Source organism: Thamnophis sirtalis, unplaced genomic scaffold (genome assembly GCF_051295495.1).
Source record: "Thamnophis sirtalis isolate CommonGarterSnake01/CBP01778 unplaced genomic scaffold, rThaSir2_p1.2 scaffold_11, whole genome shotgun sequence".
NCBI lineage: Eukaryota > Metazoa > Chordata > Lepidosauria > Squamata > Natricidae > Thamnophis > Thamnophis sirtalis.
The window spans coordinates 663,152-682,714 of NW_028261391.1; positions in this window are offsets into that span (position 1 = coordinate 663,152).

The window sequence follows — 19,563 nt, forward strand, 5'->3', positions numbered from 1 at the left end:
TTCGACCAGGACCTCAACGGCTGAGCACACATAACACCCCTTCCCCTCCTCACATCCCCCCCCCACAACAATAACGGCAGCAACACCCCTGCGAGGTGGGGTTGGGTTGAAGAGAGAGCGAGGGGCCCAACGTCACCCAGCTGACCTTCAAGGGGGAACTAGAACTCCTCATGGCCCAGTGATTGGCCCAAAGTCACCCAGCCGGCTTTCATGCCTAAGGCGGGACTAGAACTCACCGGCTCCGGCTTTTCTAGCCTGGCGCCAGACCAAACTGGCTGTTAGTAAAGGGGATTTGGGTGTTGGGGCCGCCTGTGGCAGCCCTGCCCTCTCTGGCCCTGTGTGGAGGAGGGAGGCAGGGACAACTCAGGTCCTTCCTTCCTTCCTTCCTTCCTTCCTTCCTTCCTTCCTTCCTTCCTTCCTTCCTTCCTTCCTTCCCTTCCTTCCAGGCAGGCGGGTGGAGCTGGCAAGCACCCATCGGGGCACCTGGGAAGTTGCCAAGGGGATGAAAGGGCCAGAGGAACGCAGGGGGGCTTCTTGGGCACAGAGGGTGGGCGCTTTCGTTCCGGGTGGGTCCCTCGGGACCTCTCTTGAAAGCCCCCTGGCCCTCTCCTCCCTTCCAGTCAGGCCACCCTCTGGCCATTTCTGGCCTGCTGGACCTCCAGGCACCTGGGGTGGGAGTGGGGTGGGGGGTTGGCTTCCCTGTTTCTGGGAGGAGCCTGTGGGGCTTTGCAGGGCTGGCCCCGCCCCCTTTGAGGCCCTGGTGATTCTGCCTGCTCACCCGCTGGGGAGGCTGGCCTGGCCTCAAGGGGCTCTGGGCAGTTGCTGTGGGCCGCAGGTCAGGTGAACCAGCCACTCTCTTCAGCCAGGTGGGTGCTAGATGGGCCAGTCCAGGGGTCTTGGCAACGCAAAGATTGGTGGACTTCAACTCCCAGGATTCCTCATGGCTGACTGAAGACTTCTGGGAGTCCAAGTCCACCAATCTTCCAATGGCCAAGTTTGGAGACCCCCCCACCCCCGATCTAGATGGTCCCAAAGCTCCCCCCCTCCCATGAGAGCCGTGCCACAGGTAAGTCCTCAACTCACGGCCACAGTTGAGTCCAACGTTTCATTGTTGAGCAGGGGCAACGGTGAACTGAGTTTTGCTCCATTTAATGACATCTTTGCCACCGCTGCTAACCGAATCACTGTAGTTCCTAAGTCAGTGGTGGGCGCATGTGCATCATTGCCAGCTGGACCTGGGGTTTCTGGTGCTTTGGGCATGCGTGCACCGGAAGCCACAAGAGCACCTGGCAACGGTGTGCATGCCCACGGAGAGGGCGCGCTGTGCCGCCTCCTGCCCACGTGCCATCGGCCACCATCGCAGTCCCAAGTGAATCACGCGGCCCTTAAGGAAACCTGGTTTCCCCCGTTTGACTTTTGAAAGCCAGCAGAGAGGGTGGTGAAAGGACCACCTGACCCCAGGAGACCCCGGCCGTCAGAAGTCCATGCCAGTCGCTGAGCCTCTGGAGTTTGATCATGTGGTCATGGGGATCCTGCAGCCGTAAGTGGGAAAAGCCCTTGTCACCGTTGTAACTTGGAACGATTAATTTGCAAGTGGAGGATTACCACTCCCTGTACAGGTTCTTTGCACACTTCTCCCTAAGCCAACCTTAAGCCCTCTTAAGTCATGCTATGACCTCATCAATGTTTATTCATGTTGCTTAGCTTACAATTGCATTAACTGGCAGCCATCGGCACATGGCCCCTAATTCCCAAGAACTCGTACATTCCCCCCCCCTTCCTGTTTTCCCAAGCTTTTGTCTTTGGACATATCTGCAAATTTATCTACCTCCCTCCCCTCCCATCTATTTATCTGTCTCTGTCTTATTGTCTGTTTATCTATCTATCTATCTATTTATCTATCTATCTATCTATCTATCTATCTATCTATCTCTTTCTTTCTTTCTTTCTTTCTTCCTCTCATCTATTTATCTGTCTATTGTCTGTTTATCTATATCTATATCTATCTATCTATCTATCTATCTATCTATCTATCTATCTATCTATCTATCTATCATCTATTTCTTTCTCTCTTTCTTCCTCTCATCTATTTATCTGTATGTCTATTGTCTGTTTATCTATCTATCTATCATCTATCTATATCTTTCTTTCTCTCTTTCTTCCTCTCATCTATTTATCTGTCTGTCTATTGTCTGTTATCTATCTATCTATCTATCTATCTATCTATCTATCTATCTATCTATCTATCATCTATTTCTTTCTTTCTCTCTTTCTTCCTCTCATCTATTTATCTCTGTCTATTGTCTGTTATCTATCTATCTATCTATCTATCTATCTATCTCTTTCTTTCTCTCTCTCTTCCTCTCATCTATTTATCTGCCTCTGTCTGTCTTTCTCTCTCTCTCTCTCTTTCAACACCATCATCTGTTCCCTGCACTTGTGACCTGCAGGTTCCCTGTCCACACAACTGCCTTGTTCCTTCCATGGCTTCCTTGGGGCTCCATCCGAACGAGGGTTTCCTGAGGATTCTGCCAGCTGAGCTCTTTCCGTGACTCCTTGTGCCCAGCAACCAGATGACTGGCATGCAGAGACCAGGTTTTGGGGTCTTTTGCCCTCCCGACACAAAGCGTTAGGACCCTGTCCCACACAGCCTCGCCTTCACGTGGCCCATGAATGCGCCCCCCCCAAACCCCTTTGCAGCAACAGGGTGGTAGGTCTGCCTGGGGTCCAGGAAGCCCCGAGGGGAGGTTGGGGGTATGGAGGACCCATCTGGGCATCAGCAGAGCCTGATGGCCAGGAGGCTCCGGAGTTCCCCTCCCTCTGGCCTTTTGGCAGCTCAGCTGAATTCCCAGCTCAAATGGAGTCTGGCTGTCTGGGAGGAAGAGCCTTTACACACACCGGCTGTGCAAACACAACATGTTTCAATCAATCAATCAGAATAGAGCTGGAAGGGACTCTTGAGGTCTTCTTGTCCAACCCCCTGTTCCATTTCAGGCAAATGGCCATCCAGTCTCTTCTTTAAACCTCCAGAGATGGAGAAGGAAGGAAGGGAAAAGGGAAGGAAGCGAAGGAAGGAAAGCAGAACAACAGAGTGGAAGGGGCCTTGGAGGTCTTCTAGTCCAGCCCCTTGCTCAAGCAAGAGACCCTGTACCATTTGAAAACAAGTGGCTGTCCAGCCTCTTCTTTAAAAAACCCCAGCGTTGGGGCACCCACGACTTCTGGGGCAACTTTTGTTCCATTCTTCAATTGTCCTCAGGGTCAAGGAATTTCTCTTTAAATCAGTGTTTCTCAACCTTGGCCACTTGAAGATGTCCGGACTTCAACTCCCAGAATTCCCCAGCCAGCGAATGCTGGCTGGGGAATTCTGGGAGTTGAAGTCCAGACATCTTCAAGTGGCCAAGGTTGAGAAACACTGATTTAAATCCAGACGTGAGTCGTGGGAACCTGGCTTAGGCAATTCCTTGGCTGGTGTACCAAAGCTACCTGGTCAGTTTATGGTTGAGTGTTTTCCAGAAAAGCCAGTGGTCAGTGAAGCCACAACACACAGCAGGCCTCCTGGTTCACACATCCCGGTAACCCCATCGCTTCTTTAGGGTGAATCCTGGCGGATGGCGGCCCCGGGGTGTTTGAGGCCACCAGATGGCACCCAGAGAGCCTCTTACGGCAGCCAGGATGGCAAAAGCTGGTCAGATACCCCAGTCTGGAGATTATGGCGAGAGCTCTCGGTATTTAACGGTTATTTCAGAAACGGAGAAAGGAGCCAGGTGGAATGTTGCCTTGTCCAAAGAAGTAAAAATGCACGAGGAAGCACGGGAGAGAAAATCGGATAAGCAGACGATACTTGAAGCACCAAAGAAGCCTCAGGTGAGTATATTAGAAGTAGGAAACCGATTCACCTTTAAGGTACAGGTATAGTCCTTGACTTACAACACTTCATTTAGTGACCAAAAGTTAGAACGGCACTGAAAAAAACCATGACTTTTTCACACTTAATGACCGTTGTGGCATCCCCACAGTGGCGGGATCGACATTTGGACACTTAGCAACCGATTCCTATTTATGACGGTCGCCGTGTTCAAGGGACGCGTGGTTCCCCGTTGGAGGCCGCCTGACAAGCGAAGTCGATGTGAAGCCGGATTCTTAACACCTGTGCCAAGGAAGTTTGTAGACTGGGGCAGAACTCCGCTAACGACTGTCTTGCTTAGCAACGGAGATTCCGCGCTCCCTTGTGGGCGTAAGTGGAGGTCTGCCTGTGCTCTCTTCTTTCGAACCCCTGCTCTCTCGTCTCTGCCCCCCTCTCTCTCCTGCTTCCTTTGTGAGTCTTGCGGTCCTGCTCAGAGTGGGAGACCCCCGGGGGTCGTCCTGCTCCCTCTGGCGCTGGCTCAGCCTGGCCTGGATGTGGCCCTGCGCGGAGGCTCCTCCGAAATGCTCCCGGGAGTTGGATTTAATTCGTCTTCAGTTGGGAGGCTCACCCCGTAACCCAGGAGGTGAAATGCAAACCAACCAAATAAAAAGCAGATGGAAACCAAGATGAGGAACAACAACAGCAGCCCCCCACCCCCACCCAGGACCCTCCCCCAATATGGCTTACAAGGAGAGAGGGCGTTACCCTGTAGTATGTCGTGTGTGAACCTGGCAGCCCAGCCCGGCAACCTGGTTTCCCGATGAAAGAAACCCATCAAGATTAATCCCGGACTCCTCAGGTGAATGGAGCTAAAACTCCCCCGGGTGATAAGCTGCTTTCCAGAGCATTTCCCATCTCATCTGAGGGCCCGTGGAGAGGCTCCCTCCTCCAGGACACGGTTGTCCCACAGGGGCCCTTTTTCGAGCTGAGCTGAGGTGGCGCAGTGGCTAGAGTGCAGTACTGCAGGCTACTTCAGCTGACTGCAGTTCTGCAGTTCGGCTGTTCAAATCTCACCGGCTCAGGGTTGACTCAGCCTTCCATCCTTCCGAGGTGGGTGAAATGAGGACCCGGATTGTTGTTGGGGGCGATATGCTGACTCTGTAAACCACTTAGAGAGGGATGAAAGCCCCATTGAAGCGGTAGATAAGTCTAACTGCTATTGCTATTTTTTTTTGCAAGAGGCAACTGGACTTTCTGTTTTTTTCTTTGGAGACGTTTCGCTTCTCTCCAAGAAGCTTCTTCAGCTCTGACTGGATGGTGGAGAAGGGAAGGATTGATCCTCCATGCTGCTCATTGGCATCCAGTCAGAGCTGAAGAAGCTCCTTGGAGGAGAAGCGAAACGTCTTCAAAGAAAAGAAACAGAAAGTCCAGTTGCCTCTTGAAGAAAAAGCCCCTCTGGGACGTCTCGTTTGAGTGTCGGCTGCCGTGTTGTGTGAACCGACCAAGGAACAGAGCCAGGGCTCCAAAGGGCCCACGCACAGATTCCTTTGTTCCCAACTGTTCCGTCCCAGGGAGGCCTCGTCCACAATTGAGACCGACAGGCCTGTTGCTAAGCGAGATGGAAGTTTGTTTTGCCGCATTTTACAACCTTGCCACAATTGTGAATCACTGCAGTTGTGGAAGTTAGTGACATGGTCTTTAGCGAATCGGGCTTCCCTCATTGGCTTCGTCAGAAGGTTGCAGAAGGTAACCGCGTGACCCTGGGAGACTGACCATCATAAATGTGAGTCAGTTGCCAAGCATCCGAATTTTGATCATGTGATCCCGGGGAGGCCGCAGCAGTCGTAAGTGTGAGAAACAGGTCAAAGGTCACTTTTTCAGGGATCTTGCAACTTTGAACAGTCACTAAATCAGTGTTTCTCAACCTTGGCCACTTGAAGATGTCCAGAGTTCAACTCCCAGAATTCCTTATCCCAAGAAGTTAGGTTATATATATACCAGCGAATAGGTAGTCCTTGACTTACAACAGTACATTTAGTGACCATTTAAAGTTGCAACAGCACTGGAAAAAGTGGCTTATGACCATTTTTCACACCTGTGGCCATTGCAGCCTCCCCCAGGGTCTCGTTTTGCATTCGGATGCTTGACAACTGACTCGCACTTATGACGGTTGCAGTGTCCCAGAGTCTTGCGACGTTCTGGTGAGCAAAGTCCAGAAACCAGATTCACTTAACGACTGGGTTACTAATTTAAGAACTGAAGTGATTCACTTAACAAATGTGGCAAGAAAAAAATAGAGCAAAGCCCACTTAACAAATTTCTCACTTGGCAACATAAATTCTGGGCTCCACTGTGGTCATAAATGGAGGACTGCTTTTCTAAACTCCCTCTCGCTGTGCTGCCTTCCACTTTACATGCAGGGCAGATCCTGCCCTCATTGATCGATCTGCAATGCTTTGTTTTCCCTGCTTGAAACGGATGATTTCCTGGCTGATTAAAAAGCAGCTTTTGTAAACTGCCAGCCAGCAAAGGGGAAAATCTCCAAAGGCTTCCAGATGGGTTGGGTTCCAACTCCCATTGTCCCCCAGCCTCGAGAGCTGAGAGCTGTGGCTTGGGGGGCTGCGTTCCAGACTACCTGGAAGGGATCATTTTGATGCTTTGACCAAAGATCATGAAACCAACTTCCAGCTGAGACAGTGGCTCAATCATCACTCATGGAGCATCGCACTGACCACGTCTGAAGCATTAGTTCCAATTAAAAGTCCTCAATGAAACCACACCTGGAAAACTGCGTCCAGGTTTGGTCACCACATTACAAAAAAGATGTTGAGACTTTGGAAAAAGGGCAGAGAAGAGCAAGAAAGACGATTAAAGGCCGGGAGACTAAAACATACAAAGAGCGATTGCAAGAATTGGGTTTGTCCAGTCTAGAGAAAAGAGGGACTGGTGGGGGTGGGGGGACATGAGAGCAGCCTTCCCGTAGCTGAGGGGCTGCCCCATAGAGGAGGAGGGCAACTTATTTTCAAAAGCACCAGAAGGCAAGAGAAGGGACAATGGATGGAAACCAATCGAGAGAAGCAACATGGAATGAAGGAGAAACTTCTTGAGAGTGGGGACAATCGGCCGGTGGGACGGCTGGCCTTCAGAGGCGGTGGGAGCTTCATCACTGGAGGCTTTAAAGAAGAGACTGGACAAGCCGTTTATCTGGAGTGATACATGGGGGTCTGCTTGAGCGCGGGGTTGGTCTAGAACAGTGTTTCTCAACCTTGGAGACTTTAAGTCCTGTGGACTTCAACTCCCAGATTTCCCCAGCCAGCATAGCTGGCTGGGGAAATCTGGGAGTTGAAGTCCACAGGACTTAAAGTCACCAAGGTTGAGAAACACTGGTCTAGAAGACCTCCAAGGTCCCTTCCAGCTCTATTCTGATTGAATTTAAATATGCTTTGGGTAAACGCATCATCCCCTTTTTTAAAAAATACATATGTAAAAATTAATAACTAAAAATAAACAAAAGGGAAACAGGAGTGATCCAAAACTCAAAGGGCAGATTTGACAGGCCCCTGGGGTCTTTTTCTGACTTTCTACCTCCTCTACTTGAGGGCTCTTGGCCTCTTCAAAATAGCAATAGCAGTTAGACTTATATACCGCTTCCTAGGGCTTTCAGCCCTCTCTAAACGGTTTTACAGAGTCAGCATATCGCCCCCAACAACAATCCGGGTCCTCATTTCACCCACCTTGGAAGGATGGAAGGCTGAGTCAACCCTGAGCCGGTGAGATTTGAACCGCTGAACTGCTGATAGCAGTCAGCTGAAGTGGCCTGCACTACTGCACTCTAAAAGCCGCATCCCTGCGTGGACGGCGCTCACAGAGACGCGAAATCCAGTTCTGGGTGGGGGGGAAAAACCCCAGAGAGACACGGGAGATCTTGGTGTGGCTCGGCGAAGCCTTCAGCATCGCTGTCCCCTCTTCAAGGAGGCGTCCAGAAGGGAAGGCGGCCTTGTGCTGACTCAGCTGAGGTTTCTCCTCCAGAGCAGTGACTCATGCAGAAGCCTCCTCGCTTGGTGGCCAGGAAAAGTCTTGGTTGGCTTCCTTCGTCCTCCACTTCCCCCCCCCCCGTGCTTTCCAAGGGGTCAGTTCATTCCCAGAGAAACGGAGGTGGCTACCCCCCCCGCCCCTCCCAGCACCAGGGAGGGGGCCCTTCCCCAGGACACCCAGTCTGGGGGTGGGTTCTGTTTATTTTTTTGCTAGCAAGTTTTTTTAAAGTTACAAAATAAAAAAAATACAGAGGAAGCAAAAGTGAGGAAGAGGAAGGGGGGAAAAGTGGAGAGGGAGGGAGAGAGAAGGGATGACTCCCAATTTTCTTCAGTGCAGTAAAACACAATAAATAATTTGGCCCCAATTTTTACCTTTCAAATTCGCCACCTTTCAAGCTGTTTCTCTAGTGACAAAGTCATTCTAATCATCAATACCTTAAAAAGGTTCATTTCCCCCCCCCCATTTCCTGCGAGTCCAGGATCAGCGCAGGGGAATTTACTGCCTGAATTGCTGCCTCTTTCAGGCTCTTCATGATATCGGACCTGGGTACTTGAGAGACCGCCTGCTGCCAATTACCTCCCAAAGGCCCATTAGATCACACAGGGTTGGCCTCCTCTGGTTTCCATCTACTGGCCAATGCCATCTGGCTATGACCCGGGGGAGGGCCTTCTCTGTGGCTGCTCCGACCCTCTGGAACGAACTCCCCGTGGAGATTCGGACCCTCACCACCCTCCAGGCCTTCCGAAAAGCCGTTAAAACCTGGCTGTGCCGGCAGGCCTGGGGTTGACGAGTTCCCTTCCCCTCTCGAATCGTTGGTTGTCTTTTAAATTCCCTTGTACCTTTTCTGTTGTAGTTTCTTGTGTTTACCTCCCCCCCTCCTTGGGTTTGTGAGCCGCCCTGAGTCCCTCCGGGAATAGGGCGGCATATAAATAAAATGAACCTAAACCTAACCTAACCTGAATGGACTGTAAAGTCAGAGAACCAGAGTGTTGGGATGACCTCAGAGGTCCCCCCCTCTCCTCTCTGTAAACCCACCTCCCTTCTAGCGCTGATGGTGTTGCCTAGTTTGGGTCATGAAATGTCTTTACAAAAATCGCCCAACTCAAGGACTCCACCATCATCCTCTTCCTCCCTGCAAACATAACTCCCTTCTAGCACGGGTGATGTTTGGGTCTTGAAACATTTGCAAGGAAAGCTGACAGAGCAACAAGGACCCCACATTCCTCTGTTTTCTCCCTCCCCCCCCCTGCAAACCAAACTCCCTTCTAGCACTGATGATGTTACCTAGTTGGGTCATGAAACGTCTGCAAGAAAACAGCTCAGAGAGCATCAAGGACTCTACAATCCTCCTCTCTGCACACACAACTCCCTTCTAACCCTGATAATATTCCCTCGCTGGGTCACGTTTGCAAGAAAGGCACCAAGCTCAGAGAGCAGGAAGGGCCCCTCATTTCAACCCTGAGCTACAAATAATCTCCTTCATTGGTAGAAAGTCTTATGGTATCCCTGGAACAGCAGCAGGGACCATCTCTGTCCAGAGAGCCAGGCGACTGGGAAGCCCTGGGCAGAGAAGGAAAAGGGGGTGGAGGTCTTTTGGCCCCTCTTTGGAAAGAGAGAAGTGGAGAGCTGACTGGTTAGACGGTGCTGGGGAAAAGCCGTCGGTTTCCTCCGCCATAGACTGCATCGTCTATATAAAGCATTCCTGGCATGAGACGAAGCCGGGTGAGGATGGATTCGACGGGCATCGTGCCAACCTCATCAAGAAGGCATTAAACCAGTGCAAAAAGGAGAAGGATGGCAAACGCCCAGAGCCGAAGATGCAGCCGTGGAGGGAGGCCAGCGACACGGGAGACAAAGGGAGAACCAGGAGGGCGGAGGCTGGCAGGGAAGGAGGGCCACTCCCCACCTCCCAGGTTTCTACAGAGACACCCAGGAGGCAGGAAGCAAGCAGGGAGAACTTGCCATCCTGACACGGGAGGGTCAAGTGGGAGAACTGGGCATCCCTGGCACAATTGGAACGTAGGCCTGGGAGGAGAGAGGGAGGAGAGAGGGAGAAAGAAAGAATGAGAGAGAGAGAGAAACAAAGAGAAGGACAGAGGGAGAGAGAGAGAAACAGAGAGAGAGAGAAAGAGAATGAAAGAAACAGAGAAGGACAGAGAGTGGGAGAAAGCGAGAGAGGGAGGGAGAGAAAGAATGAAAGAGAGAGAGAGAAGAGAAAGGAAAGAAGAGAGAGAGAAGAGAGAGAGAGAGAGAAAGAGAGAAACAGAAAGAAGGACAGAGAGGGAGAAAGTGAGAGAGAAAGAGGGAGGGAGAGAAAGAATGAAAGAGAGAGAGAAGAGAAAGGAGAGGAGAGAGAGAGAAGAGAAATAGAGCGAGAGAGAGGAGGGAGAGAAAGAATGAAAGAGAGAAGAGAGAGAGAAGAGAAAGGAGAGGAGAGAGAGAGAAGAGAAATAGAGCGAGAGAGAGGGAGGGAGAGAAAGAATGAAAGAGAGAAGAGAGAGAGAAGAGAAAGGAGAGGAGAGAGAGAGAAGAGAAATAGAGCGAGAGAGAGGGAGGGAGAGAAAGAATGAAAGAGAGAAGAGAGAGAGAAGAGAAAGGAGAGGAGAGAGAGAGAAGAGAAATAGAGCGAGAGAGAGGGAGGGAGAGAAAGAATGAAAGAGAGAAGAGAGAGAGAGGGAAGTGTTTTTTTGTGCCCCTTGGCATGAGACAATAGAAGAAGAAATAAGAAGGAGGTCTCCCACACAGGCCAAAATCTCCATTGGTAACCAAGAGGGTTGTTAAGTGACTTTTGGCCTGTTTTGCAACCTTTCTTTTCTTGCCACCGTTGTTAAGCGAATCACTGTAGTTGTTAAATTAGAAACAAGGTTGTTAAGTGAATCTAGGTTCAGCACGGACTTTGCTGGTCAGAAGGTCGTAAAAGGGGATCACGTGGCCTACGGCCGTCATAAATATGAGCAAGATGCCAAGCGTCTAAATTTGACCCCGTGGCCATGGGGATGATGCAGCGATTGTGAGGGTGAAAAACGGTCGTAAGTCCCTTTTTTTCAGTGCAGTCCCTAAGTGAACGGTTGTAGGTCGAGGACTGCTTGTATAAGACCTCAGCTCTGTGGGCTGCACTGGGGATGCGGTTGCTTTCCGAGCTCAGTCTGAGGTTTCCCCCGTGAAGCCCTCCGTGGCATCAGCCAGGTTGCCCACAGGACCCGTCCTGCCCCATCTCTTCAGCCCCCTTAACCAAGCAGGGGAGGGGAGCTGCAGAAACACCCCCCACCCATCAAAGGGCCTAGGAAGGGGGCCTTCTCTGCTGCTGCCCCCGCCTCGAGGAATCTCCTGGCCCAGGTGGGGGAAAACCCCAGCCTCTTGGCCTTCCACCAGGGGTCAAAACGTGGCTCTGCGGCCACGCGTGGGGGGGGGGCACAGAGGACCAGACAACTGTGGGTGAATAATCCCCTGAGAGCCCCCCCCCATCAGTAATGACCCAGCATGCGGATATTGGAACCCCCTGGCTCTGGGGACATTCTATGCTTAACCCTGGACAGGGATGCACTGGGGGCTCATCACTGGATCTCAACAGTGGCCAAGAGAGCCTTTGCATGGCTCCACCTGCTGTCCCTCCCTCACCCCTTGTCACCCCATGGCTCAACTGCCACAAGGTGCTTTACATGGAGCTGCCCTTGAAGACCTCTCGGAAGCACCAGGGGGCCCAGAGTGCAGCAAAGACGGACAGGCCTCCTTGTGCCCACCAGGCCCTTCTGCTTTGCCAGCTGCAACTGTGGCTGCTCTGCTTCTGAGTGCCATTCAAGGTGCCGGCTACGACCCACAAATCCTACGAGGAATGGGGGGCGTGGGGGCTACCTGCGCTCTGCTCATCTGCCGTGGCCTCTGCCAGGCCAATGTAGTCCAACCCACTTGATGTTCTCCAGCTCCATTCAACCACACGGTGCCATCTTGGGAGCCTCTTCTGCCCTGGCACCTGCCCTCAGCGCCGAGCCTCCCCCCCAACAGAGCCCAGAGGTTCTCCCTCCGGTGGCCTCCCTCCTACTGATCCCAAAACAGCTGGCTGTTTTCCCAGGCCTCAGGGCAAGAGGGAGCGGATTCCCCGGGTCAAGTGCCCATTACTTGTTTTATGGTTGTTGGCCAGATTTGCCACCCAGATTCGTGTTTAGAATTTCTTCATTCCAATTACATTATTTGTAGCTTGTTGATTATTATTTTTTTAAATGTCTTGAGCTGCTTCGATTCAAAGTTCAACGTTGCTGGAACTGAAGTATTTGAGACGGAGCTGCCATTTTAGTTAAAAGGTCAACGTAGAAGACTGACCATAGAATCCCAGGGCTGGAAGGGACCTTGGAGATCTTCTAGTCCAACCCCCTTCCCAAGACAAGGAGTCCTTTCCCCATCCCGGTCAAATGGCTGTGCAGTCTATTTTTAAAAATCTCCACTGACAAAACAGCCATAACTCTGGGAGGCCCCATATATCCCATTGCTTAATCCTTCTCGTCGTCAGGAAGTCCCTCCTCGTTCCCCTAGAAAAAAAGATCTCATGGACTCCTAGGGCTGGAAGGGGCCTCAGAGGTCTTGTAGTCCAGCCCCACTCAGGGCAAGAGATCTTCTACCATCCAGGTCAAAACGGTTGTCCAGGATATTTTTGAAAACCTCCCGTGATGGAGCATCTACAACTCCAGGAGGGAAACTAGTTCATTGACTAATTGTTCTCATCGTCAGAAAATTCCCGACTGGATCTCCCTCTAACTAGCGAAGGCCTGGCGGTGGAGGCTTCTTCCCCTGAGCTTGTGGGCTGGTTTCAAATCAACCACACAACCAACCAGCAAACGGCTCTCAACCAACCCGTGCACCCCCCACCAGCCCCTCCCCCCTATGACCCACCCCTGCCGTGCCCCACCCAGCCCCTCCGGAAGACCCTCACCTGCTGTGACCCCCCTCCCATCACAAGACCTGCCGACGCCCCCCCAAAGCCCTCCTAAGACCTAAGCAGAAGGCACGGGGGCCTCCTAAACTCTGTGGAAGGAAGATGTTACCTAGTTCTGGTAGCAAAGTGTCCGGGAACCAACCCACGAGCTCGGAGAACAAACCTCCGCCCCCATCCTACCCCCGAGTTACAGATATTGGCCAAAGCTCTCTCTTTGACCCACTTAGTGACAGCCTCCAATGGCCCCAGCCCCAGATTCCCACCCCTGAGCCGAGGTGGCGCAGTGGTTAAATGCAGCACTGCAGGCTACTGCTAGATCAGCAGTTCAGCGGTTCAAATCTCACCGGCTCAAGGTTGGCTCAGCCTTCCATCCTTCCGAGGTGGGTAAAATGAGGACCCAGACTGTGGGGGCAATATGCTGACTCTGTAAACCTCTTAGAGAGGGCTGAAAGCCATATGAAGCGGTATATAAGTCTACTGCTATTGCTATTACCCCTGGCCGACAGGGATCTCCGCTCTGGCTCAGGCGGCCTTGGGCAAAGACCACCTGGGGGGAGGGGGGGAAGCAGAGGGGCTGCCTTTGGGGAGAGCTTGTCTCTCCTGGGGGGCAGGGGAGGGGGAGGGGACCCGCCTGCCTGCCTGGGCCGATGGATCCCAGCTGCAGAAGCTGAACGGCTGCTTCCTCCTCCAGGGAAACATCAGCAGAGCCAGGCGGGGGGGTTAGACAAAGGAGCTCAGCCGCTGCCCGTTATCAGCCGAGCAGAAGCCCCAGCCGGACAAAGGAGAGCGCCAAAGGGCAGGGCCAGCTACTCCGCCATTACTCACGGTCTGCAAGCAGCCGTCTTAAATACAGGTCATCCTCGACTTACGACCCCAAATTTCTGTGGCTAGGTGGAAGGCTGCTTAAAGGAGTTTCGGCCCATTGGATGAGCTTCTGTGCCACAGTGGTTAATCATGGCATGTGTTAGGTTGGTGACACGGTCATTAAGTGAATCCGGCTTCCCCCATGGACTTTGCTTGTCAGAAGGTCACCAAAGGGGATCATGTGAAACCCCACCAGGACACTGCAACTGCCGTCATAAATATAAATAAGCGGCTGAATTTTGACTATGTGACCATGTGGATGCTGAAATGGTCGTAAGTGTGAAAATGGTCGTAAGTCACTTTTTTCAGTCCCATTGTAACTTTGAACGGTCACTAAATGAACTGTCGTAAGTAGAGGACTCCCTGTACTCGCCTTCAAGGGTTTCTAGGCAGCCCCACCTAGGAAGCCCCCATCGCCCCCCCCCGGCCCCCTTTCCCCCACCCTCCCTCCAGGCCCCTCCAGGCTTCCCCAGGTGGGGGAGGGGAGGGTGTGGTGGGGAGAATTCCAGATGTGCAAAGGATTTGGGACTGCCGATGTTTGTCTGCAGACAGACGCATCCTTGTCTCCCCCTTTGCAGATGGCTTCCTCCTACGGTGTCTCATGCGAGCAGATGCGCTGCTGGGCGCTGGAGGCGATTCGGCTTCCAAACATTCCAGGCTCAGCACTGGTCGCCCACCCGAGATTCCTCTCTTTCTCCTCCTTCCCTCCCTCCTTCTCTTCCTTCTCGCCTGCCTGCCATTTTATCATTCCCATCTCTCTCCCTCTCCTTCCTTCCTTCCATCCCTCATTCAAATTTTCCTTTCCTTCCTTCCTCCCTCGCCTCATTCCTATCTTCCTTCCTCCCTTCCCTTCTTTCCTTTCTTCCTTCCTCCCCTCATTCCCATCTTCCTTCCTTTTTTCCTTCCTTTACTTCTTTCTTTCCTTCCTCCCCTCATTCCTATCTTCCTTCCTTTTTTTCCTCCCTCCCTCCCCTCATTCCCATCTTCCTTCCTTATTTCCTTTCTTTCCTTCTTTCCTTCCTTCCTCCCTCCCCTCATTCCTATCTTCCTTCCTCCCTCCCTTCCCTTCTTTCCTTCCTTCCTTCCTCCCCTCATTCCCATCTTCCTTCCTTTTTTTCTTTCCTTTCCTCCCTCCCTCCCCTCATTCCCATCTTACTTCCTTCTTTCCTTTCCTTCTTTCCTTTCTTCCTCCCTCCCTTCATTCCTATCTTCCTTCCTTCCTCCCTTCCTTCCTTTCTTCCTTCCTCCCCTCATTCCCATCTTCCTTCCTTATTTCCTTCCTTTCCTCCCTCCCCTCATTCCCATCTTCCATCTCTATTTCCTTTCCTTCTTTCCTTTCTGCCTCCCTCCCTCCCCTCATTCCTATCTTCCTTCCTTATTTCCTTCTTGCCTGACACTTTTTCATTCCCATCTTCTTCCTCCCTTCCCTCCTTCCCATCTAAATCCTTCCCCCTTCCTCTCCTCTTGGGACCCTTTCTAAGAAGAGGATCCCCGGGGGAACCACAGCTGGAGCCAGCTTGCCCACAGGAGGGCCCTCCCCCCAGCCCCCTCCCCCTCCGAGCACTCCGGCCTCCCCCTCCAAGCCTCCTCTGGGCAGCCTTTCCAGCAGCCTCTTAAATATTTCAGCACTGCTGTTCTCCGCCGTCTCTCCACTCCTTCAGCCGCTTTCAGAATGAGAGGCTTCCTTTGTTCCCCAGGACCTCCCTTGCTGCGGCTCATCCTCACTTCTTCCTTAGCCTTCTGCTAATCATTTCATAAGGTGGCAATTCACACAACAAGCCTCACCTGATTGTTGAATTAACCCATTTTCAGGGTTACCCTGAAAAAGTGCATCAATCCAACAGCCAATATTGGTCTTGTATGATCAGCCACAAAAGATGGAATCAAGGTTAACATTTTGATGTATCTTGTCTTTTTATTTACATTGAGAGAATCTGCACCAAAGACAAATTCCCTGTGTGTCACTTCTCTTCTCTCTTCTCTTTTCTCTTCTCCTCTTCTCTTCTCTCTTCTGTTCCGTTCTCTTCCATTTCCTTCCCTTCCATTGGATTCCGTTCCATTCCATTCTAATATTGTATGCCACCCAGAATCACCTTGCAGTGAAAATGGGTGGCAGAGAAATGGAATAAACAAACATTGACTAGGCTTAGCATGCTTAGAAGGTCAACTAAGATCAGGAGGAGTCTTCAGGATAAATTGTCGGGGGAATGGTTAAGGGAAACTAGGTAGGTGTAGTCTTAACAGAGAGAAGAATCCGAGGTGGCATGACAGCCGTCTGCCAGTACTTGGGAGGCTGCCACAGAGAAGAGGGGGGTCCACCTATTCTCCAAAACACCTGGAGGCAGGACAAGAAGCAACGGGCGGAAGCTTAACGGAAGAGAGATCCAACCTAGAACTAAGGAGAAAGTTCCCAACAATGTGAACAATCAAGCAGTGGAACAGCTTCCCTCCAGAAATTGTGGGGGCTCCAATGCTGGAGGATGTCAGGAAGAGATTGCACAGCCATTTGTCTGGAATAGTAGAGGGCCTTCTGCTGGAGTAGGGGGTTGGACTGGAAGACCTCCAAGGCCCCTTCCAATTCTGTTATTTTGTTAAGACTAGGATGGTCCTGTGATGGCCGACCTGTGCTCCTTGCTCAGCCACCGAATACATGCTGGCTGGGGAATGCTGGGAGTTGAAGTCCGGACATCTTCAAGTTGCCAAGGTTGAGAAACACTGCACTAAGTGAACTGTTGCAAGTCAAGAACTATTCTCAGGTCTGAAAGGACAGCTCCATTCACACAATACACTCCCCAGATTCAGGCCGTTGGGTAGCTCGGCTTAAACTTCCACCTCTTTGGGGGACACTTTCTCTCTGCTTCCTTCGCTGATAGCTCACTGCAAAATGTGCCTCCTAGAAACCAGATTAATTCGGTAGCCAGAAGAAGGTGGACGTGGGAGGAGAGCCACAGGATCCGAGAAGGAACTTGGAGCATTTCCAGCGCTTGATCTAAGCTCAGAAAAACAAGGGACGGAAGACAGCCTCACCACCAGATGGATTTGTAACTGGCCGACAAACCGGGTTCAACGAGGAGTCCTTAATGGTGCTACATCCACATGGAGGGAAGTAAGCAGTGAGGTAATACAAGGTTACGTCCTAGGCCCAGGACTCCTCAATAGCTTCATGAATGACTTAGATGAGGGAGCAGAAGGGGAACAACCCATTCAATTTGCAGGTGAGACTAAGCTGGCAGGAGCAGCCAACACCCCCAGAAGACGAAGCTCAGGATCCAGAGAGATCTTGACAGACTTGAACAATGGACTTTATCCCACAACAGGACATTGAATGTGGAGAAAAGTTTTATACCCGGGCAGGAAAAACACCAAAGGGACCAGCACAGATGAGGCGAAACCTGCCCTCAAAAACTGGAACTGTGAAGAGGGACCTTGGAAGTCCTAGTGGACGATCCCTTAAACGGGAGCCAACGGGGTGCAGCAGCAGCGGCCAAATAAGTGGATACAATCCTTGGACTTCATCGAAACGTCGCCAAGACATCTCCAATTTTACGCGGGAGAAAACCCGAATAACTAGAGACCTACATACTAACACCCTCAAAAACCTCAGAAAACAAATCCTTGGTTATATATACAGGGACATTGAATCAAACTCAAGTGAAGTATTAGTTCCGTTTTATAAATCCTTAGTCAGGCCACACCTTCTGCATCCGGTTTTGGTCACCAGATTACAAAAAAGATATGGAGGCTTTGGAAAAAGTGCAGAGAAGAGGAACGAAGGTGATTAGAGGCCTGGAGACTAAAACAGAGGAAGCAGGATTTGGGTCTGGCCAGTCTAGAGAAAAGAAGGACTAGGGGGGACATGATAGCAGCGTTCCGATATTTGAGGGGCTGCCCCAAGAAAGAGGGGCTCCACCTATTCTCCAAGCACCAGAAGGCAGGACAAGAAACAATGGATGGAAACTCATCAAGGAGAGCAGAAATGTGGAGTTAAGGAGAAACCTCCTAAGAGTGAGGACAATTAACCAGTGGAACAGCTGGCCACAAAAGTTACGGGATGGAGTCTTTTAAGAGAAGACTGGAGAGAAATGTGTGTGGAAGGGCATAGAATCGGCTCCTTGAGCCGGGGGCTGGACTAGAAGACCTCCAAGGTCGCCTCCAGCTCTATTCTGATTCTGGTTTAGAAATTGAGACCCAGCCCTTGCCTCGCCCCTTCCTTTCCCAGCCTGATCTTCCTGCTGTCAGAATAATGGGAGACGTCTTGATTTTCATGGAGAAGAACTGGGGCAAGGAGAGAAATGCGCAGTGCTGCTACTAATCAGGTTGCAAACTTCAACAAATTAAAGTGGGTGGTTTTTTTATCTATCGACTTTAGTAATTTTGTGAAAGTTGTATTCCTATAGTCCTTAGTGCTCTCTGAGTTGGAGGCTTCCTTGCAGATGTTTCATGACCCAACTAGGTAATGTCATCAGTGCTAGAAGGGAGGAGGAGGAGGAGGGAGAAGGGAGGAGGAGAAGAGGAGGAGGAGGAGGAGGAGGAGGAGGAGAAAGAGAAAGAGAAAGAGAAAGAGAAAGAGAAGGAGGATTGTGGGGTCCTTGGTGCTCTCTGAGTTGGAGGCTTGCTTGCAGGCGTTTCATGACCCAACTAGGTAACGTCATCAATGCTAGAAGGGAGTGGTGTTTGCAAAGAGGAGGAGGAGGAGGAGGAGGAGGAGGAGGAGGAGGGCCACGGGTTTCTTGGTGCTCTCTGAGCTTGGTTGTTTTCTTGCAGATGTTTTATGACCCAACTCGGGAACCTCAGCAGCAGGACTGGGTCCCAACAGATGAGCCTGTTTCATTAAGGGGACCGAGACCCTCCCTCTGCCTGGCCTGATTCTTCCAAAAGGGCAGAGAAGCCAAAGAGAAAGGTTGGCAAAGCAATTGACCTCCACTGGATTTGCCTTTCTCACATCTGTTCACATAAACTGCCCCCCCCCTCCCCACCGGAAAGCACTCTGACTTCTGCATCCCTCGCCTCGGGAGGGAGATCGTTCAGCATTTCCCGGCAAGGATCCAAAGCTTACTCCGAGGTGGACTGGATCCAGCTGCCATTAAGCCAGATCCTCCAGGTTTAATTTAGGGAGCTTTCCTCTCCGCTTCTGCTCTAATGCGATGCACCCCCTTCAAACAGACCTCAACCTCCCCGCTGCATTCTGGGAAATGATTCTTTTGTGCACAAATGGTTTGCAACGTCCCCCCCCCCCCCCAGGCTCTCTTCCCTGGGGAATCTTTCCAAGCTGCAGAATTTGCAATGCTCGTCTTCCTCCGAAGGAAGAGGTCTGACAGGCATTTTTCATTTATTGCACCGTCTGACCCCCAACTCCACTACATGCTGACCACTGGCCTGCAAGGAAGAGCTCGTTGGACACATCAGGGTCCAGATGACCAGACGTCCAGTGGTATCCAAAGTCACTGACAGATCAAGGAGCACATGGATGGCTGCCTCCCTCCTGCCCAGCTCTCCCAAGCATGCAGATAAAATGCAATACAATAGCAGAGTTGGAAGGGACCTTGGAGGCCTTCTAGTCCAACCCCCTGCCTAGGCGGGAAACCCTATACCGTTGGGTCCAGATCATCTGTTTCCTGCAAGATCTCCTGTCCAACCACTTTCTGGATCAACTTCCCACCAAAGAGAAAAAGATTGGAGCTGGACAATAATTACCCGAAATGGAGGAGGGATCCAGTGATGTCAGGCTCAAAGGATCAGCACCTTACCTGGAGTTGCAGTTCCACAGATTTATTGCTCAAGAATAGTCAATTAACAGTTTGCAGTGAATAGTCTTTGTACCATGGTTAATGGGTTTTAAGAGGGGCTGGACATCTATGGAGATTCTCTGTCATCCAGGGTGTCTGCAAGGGAC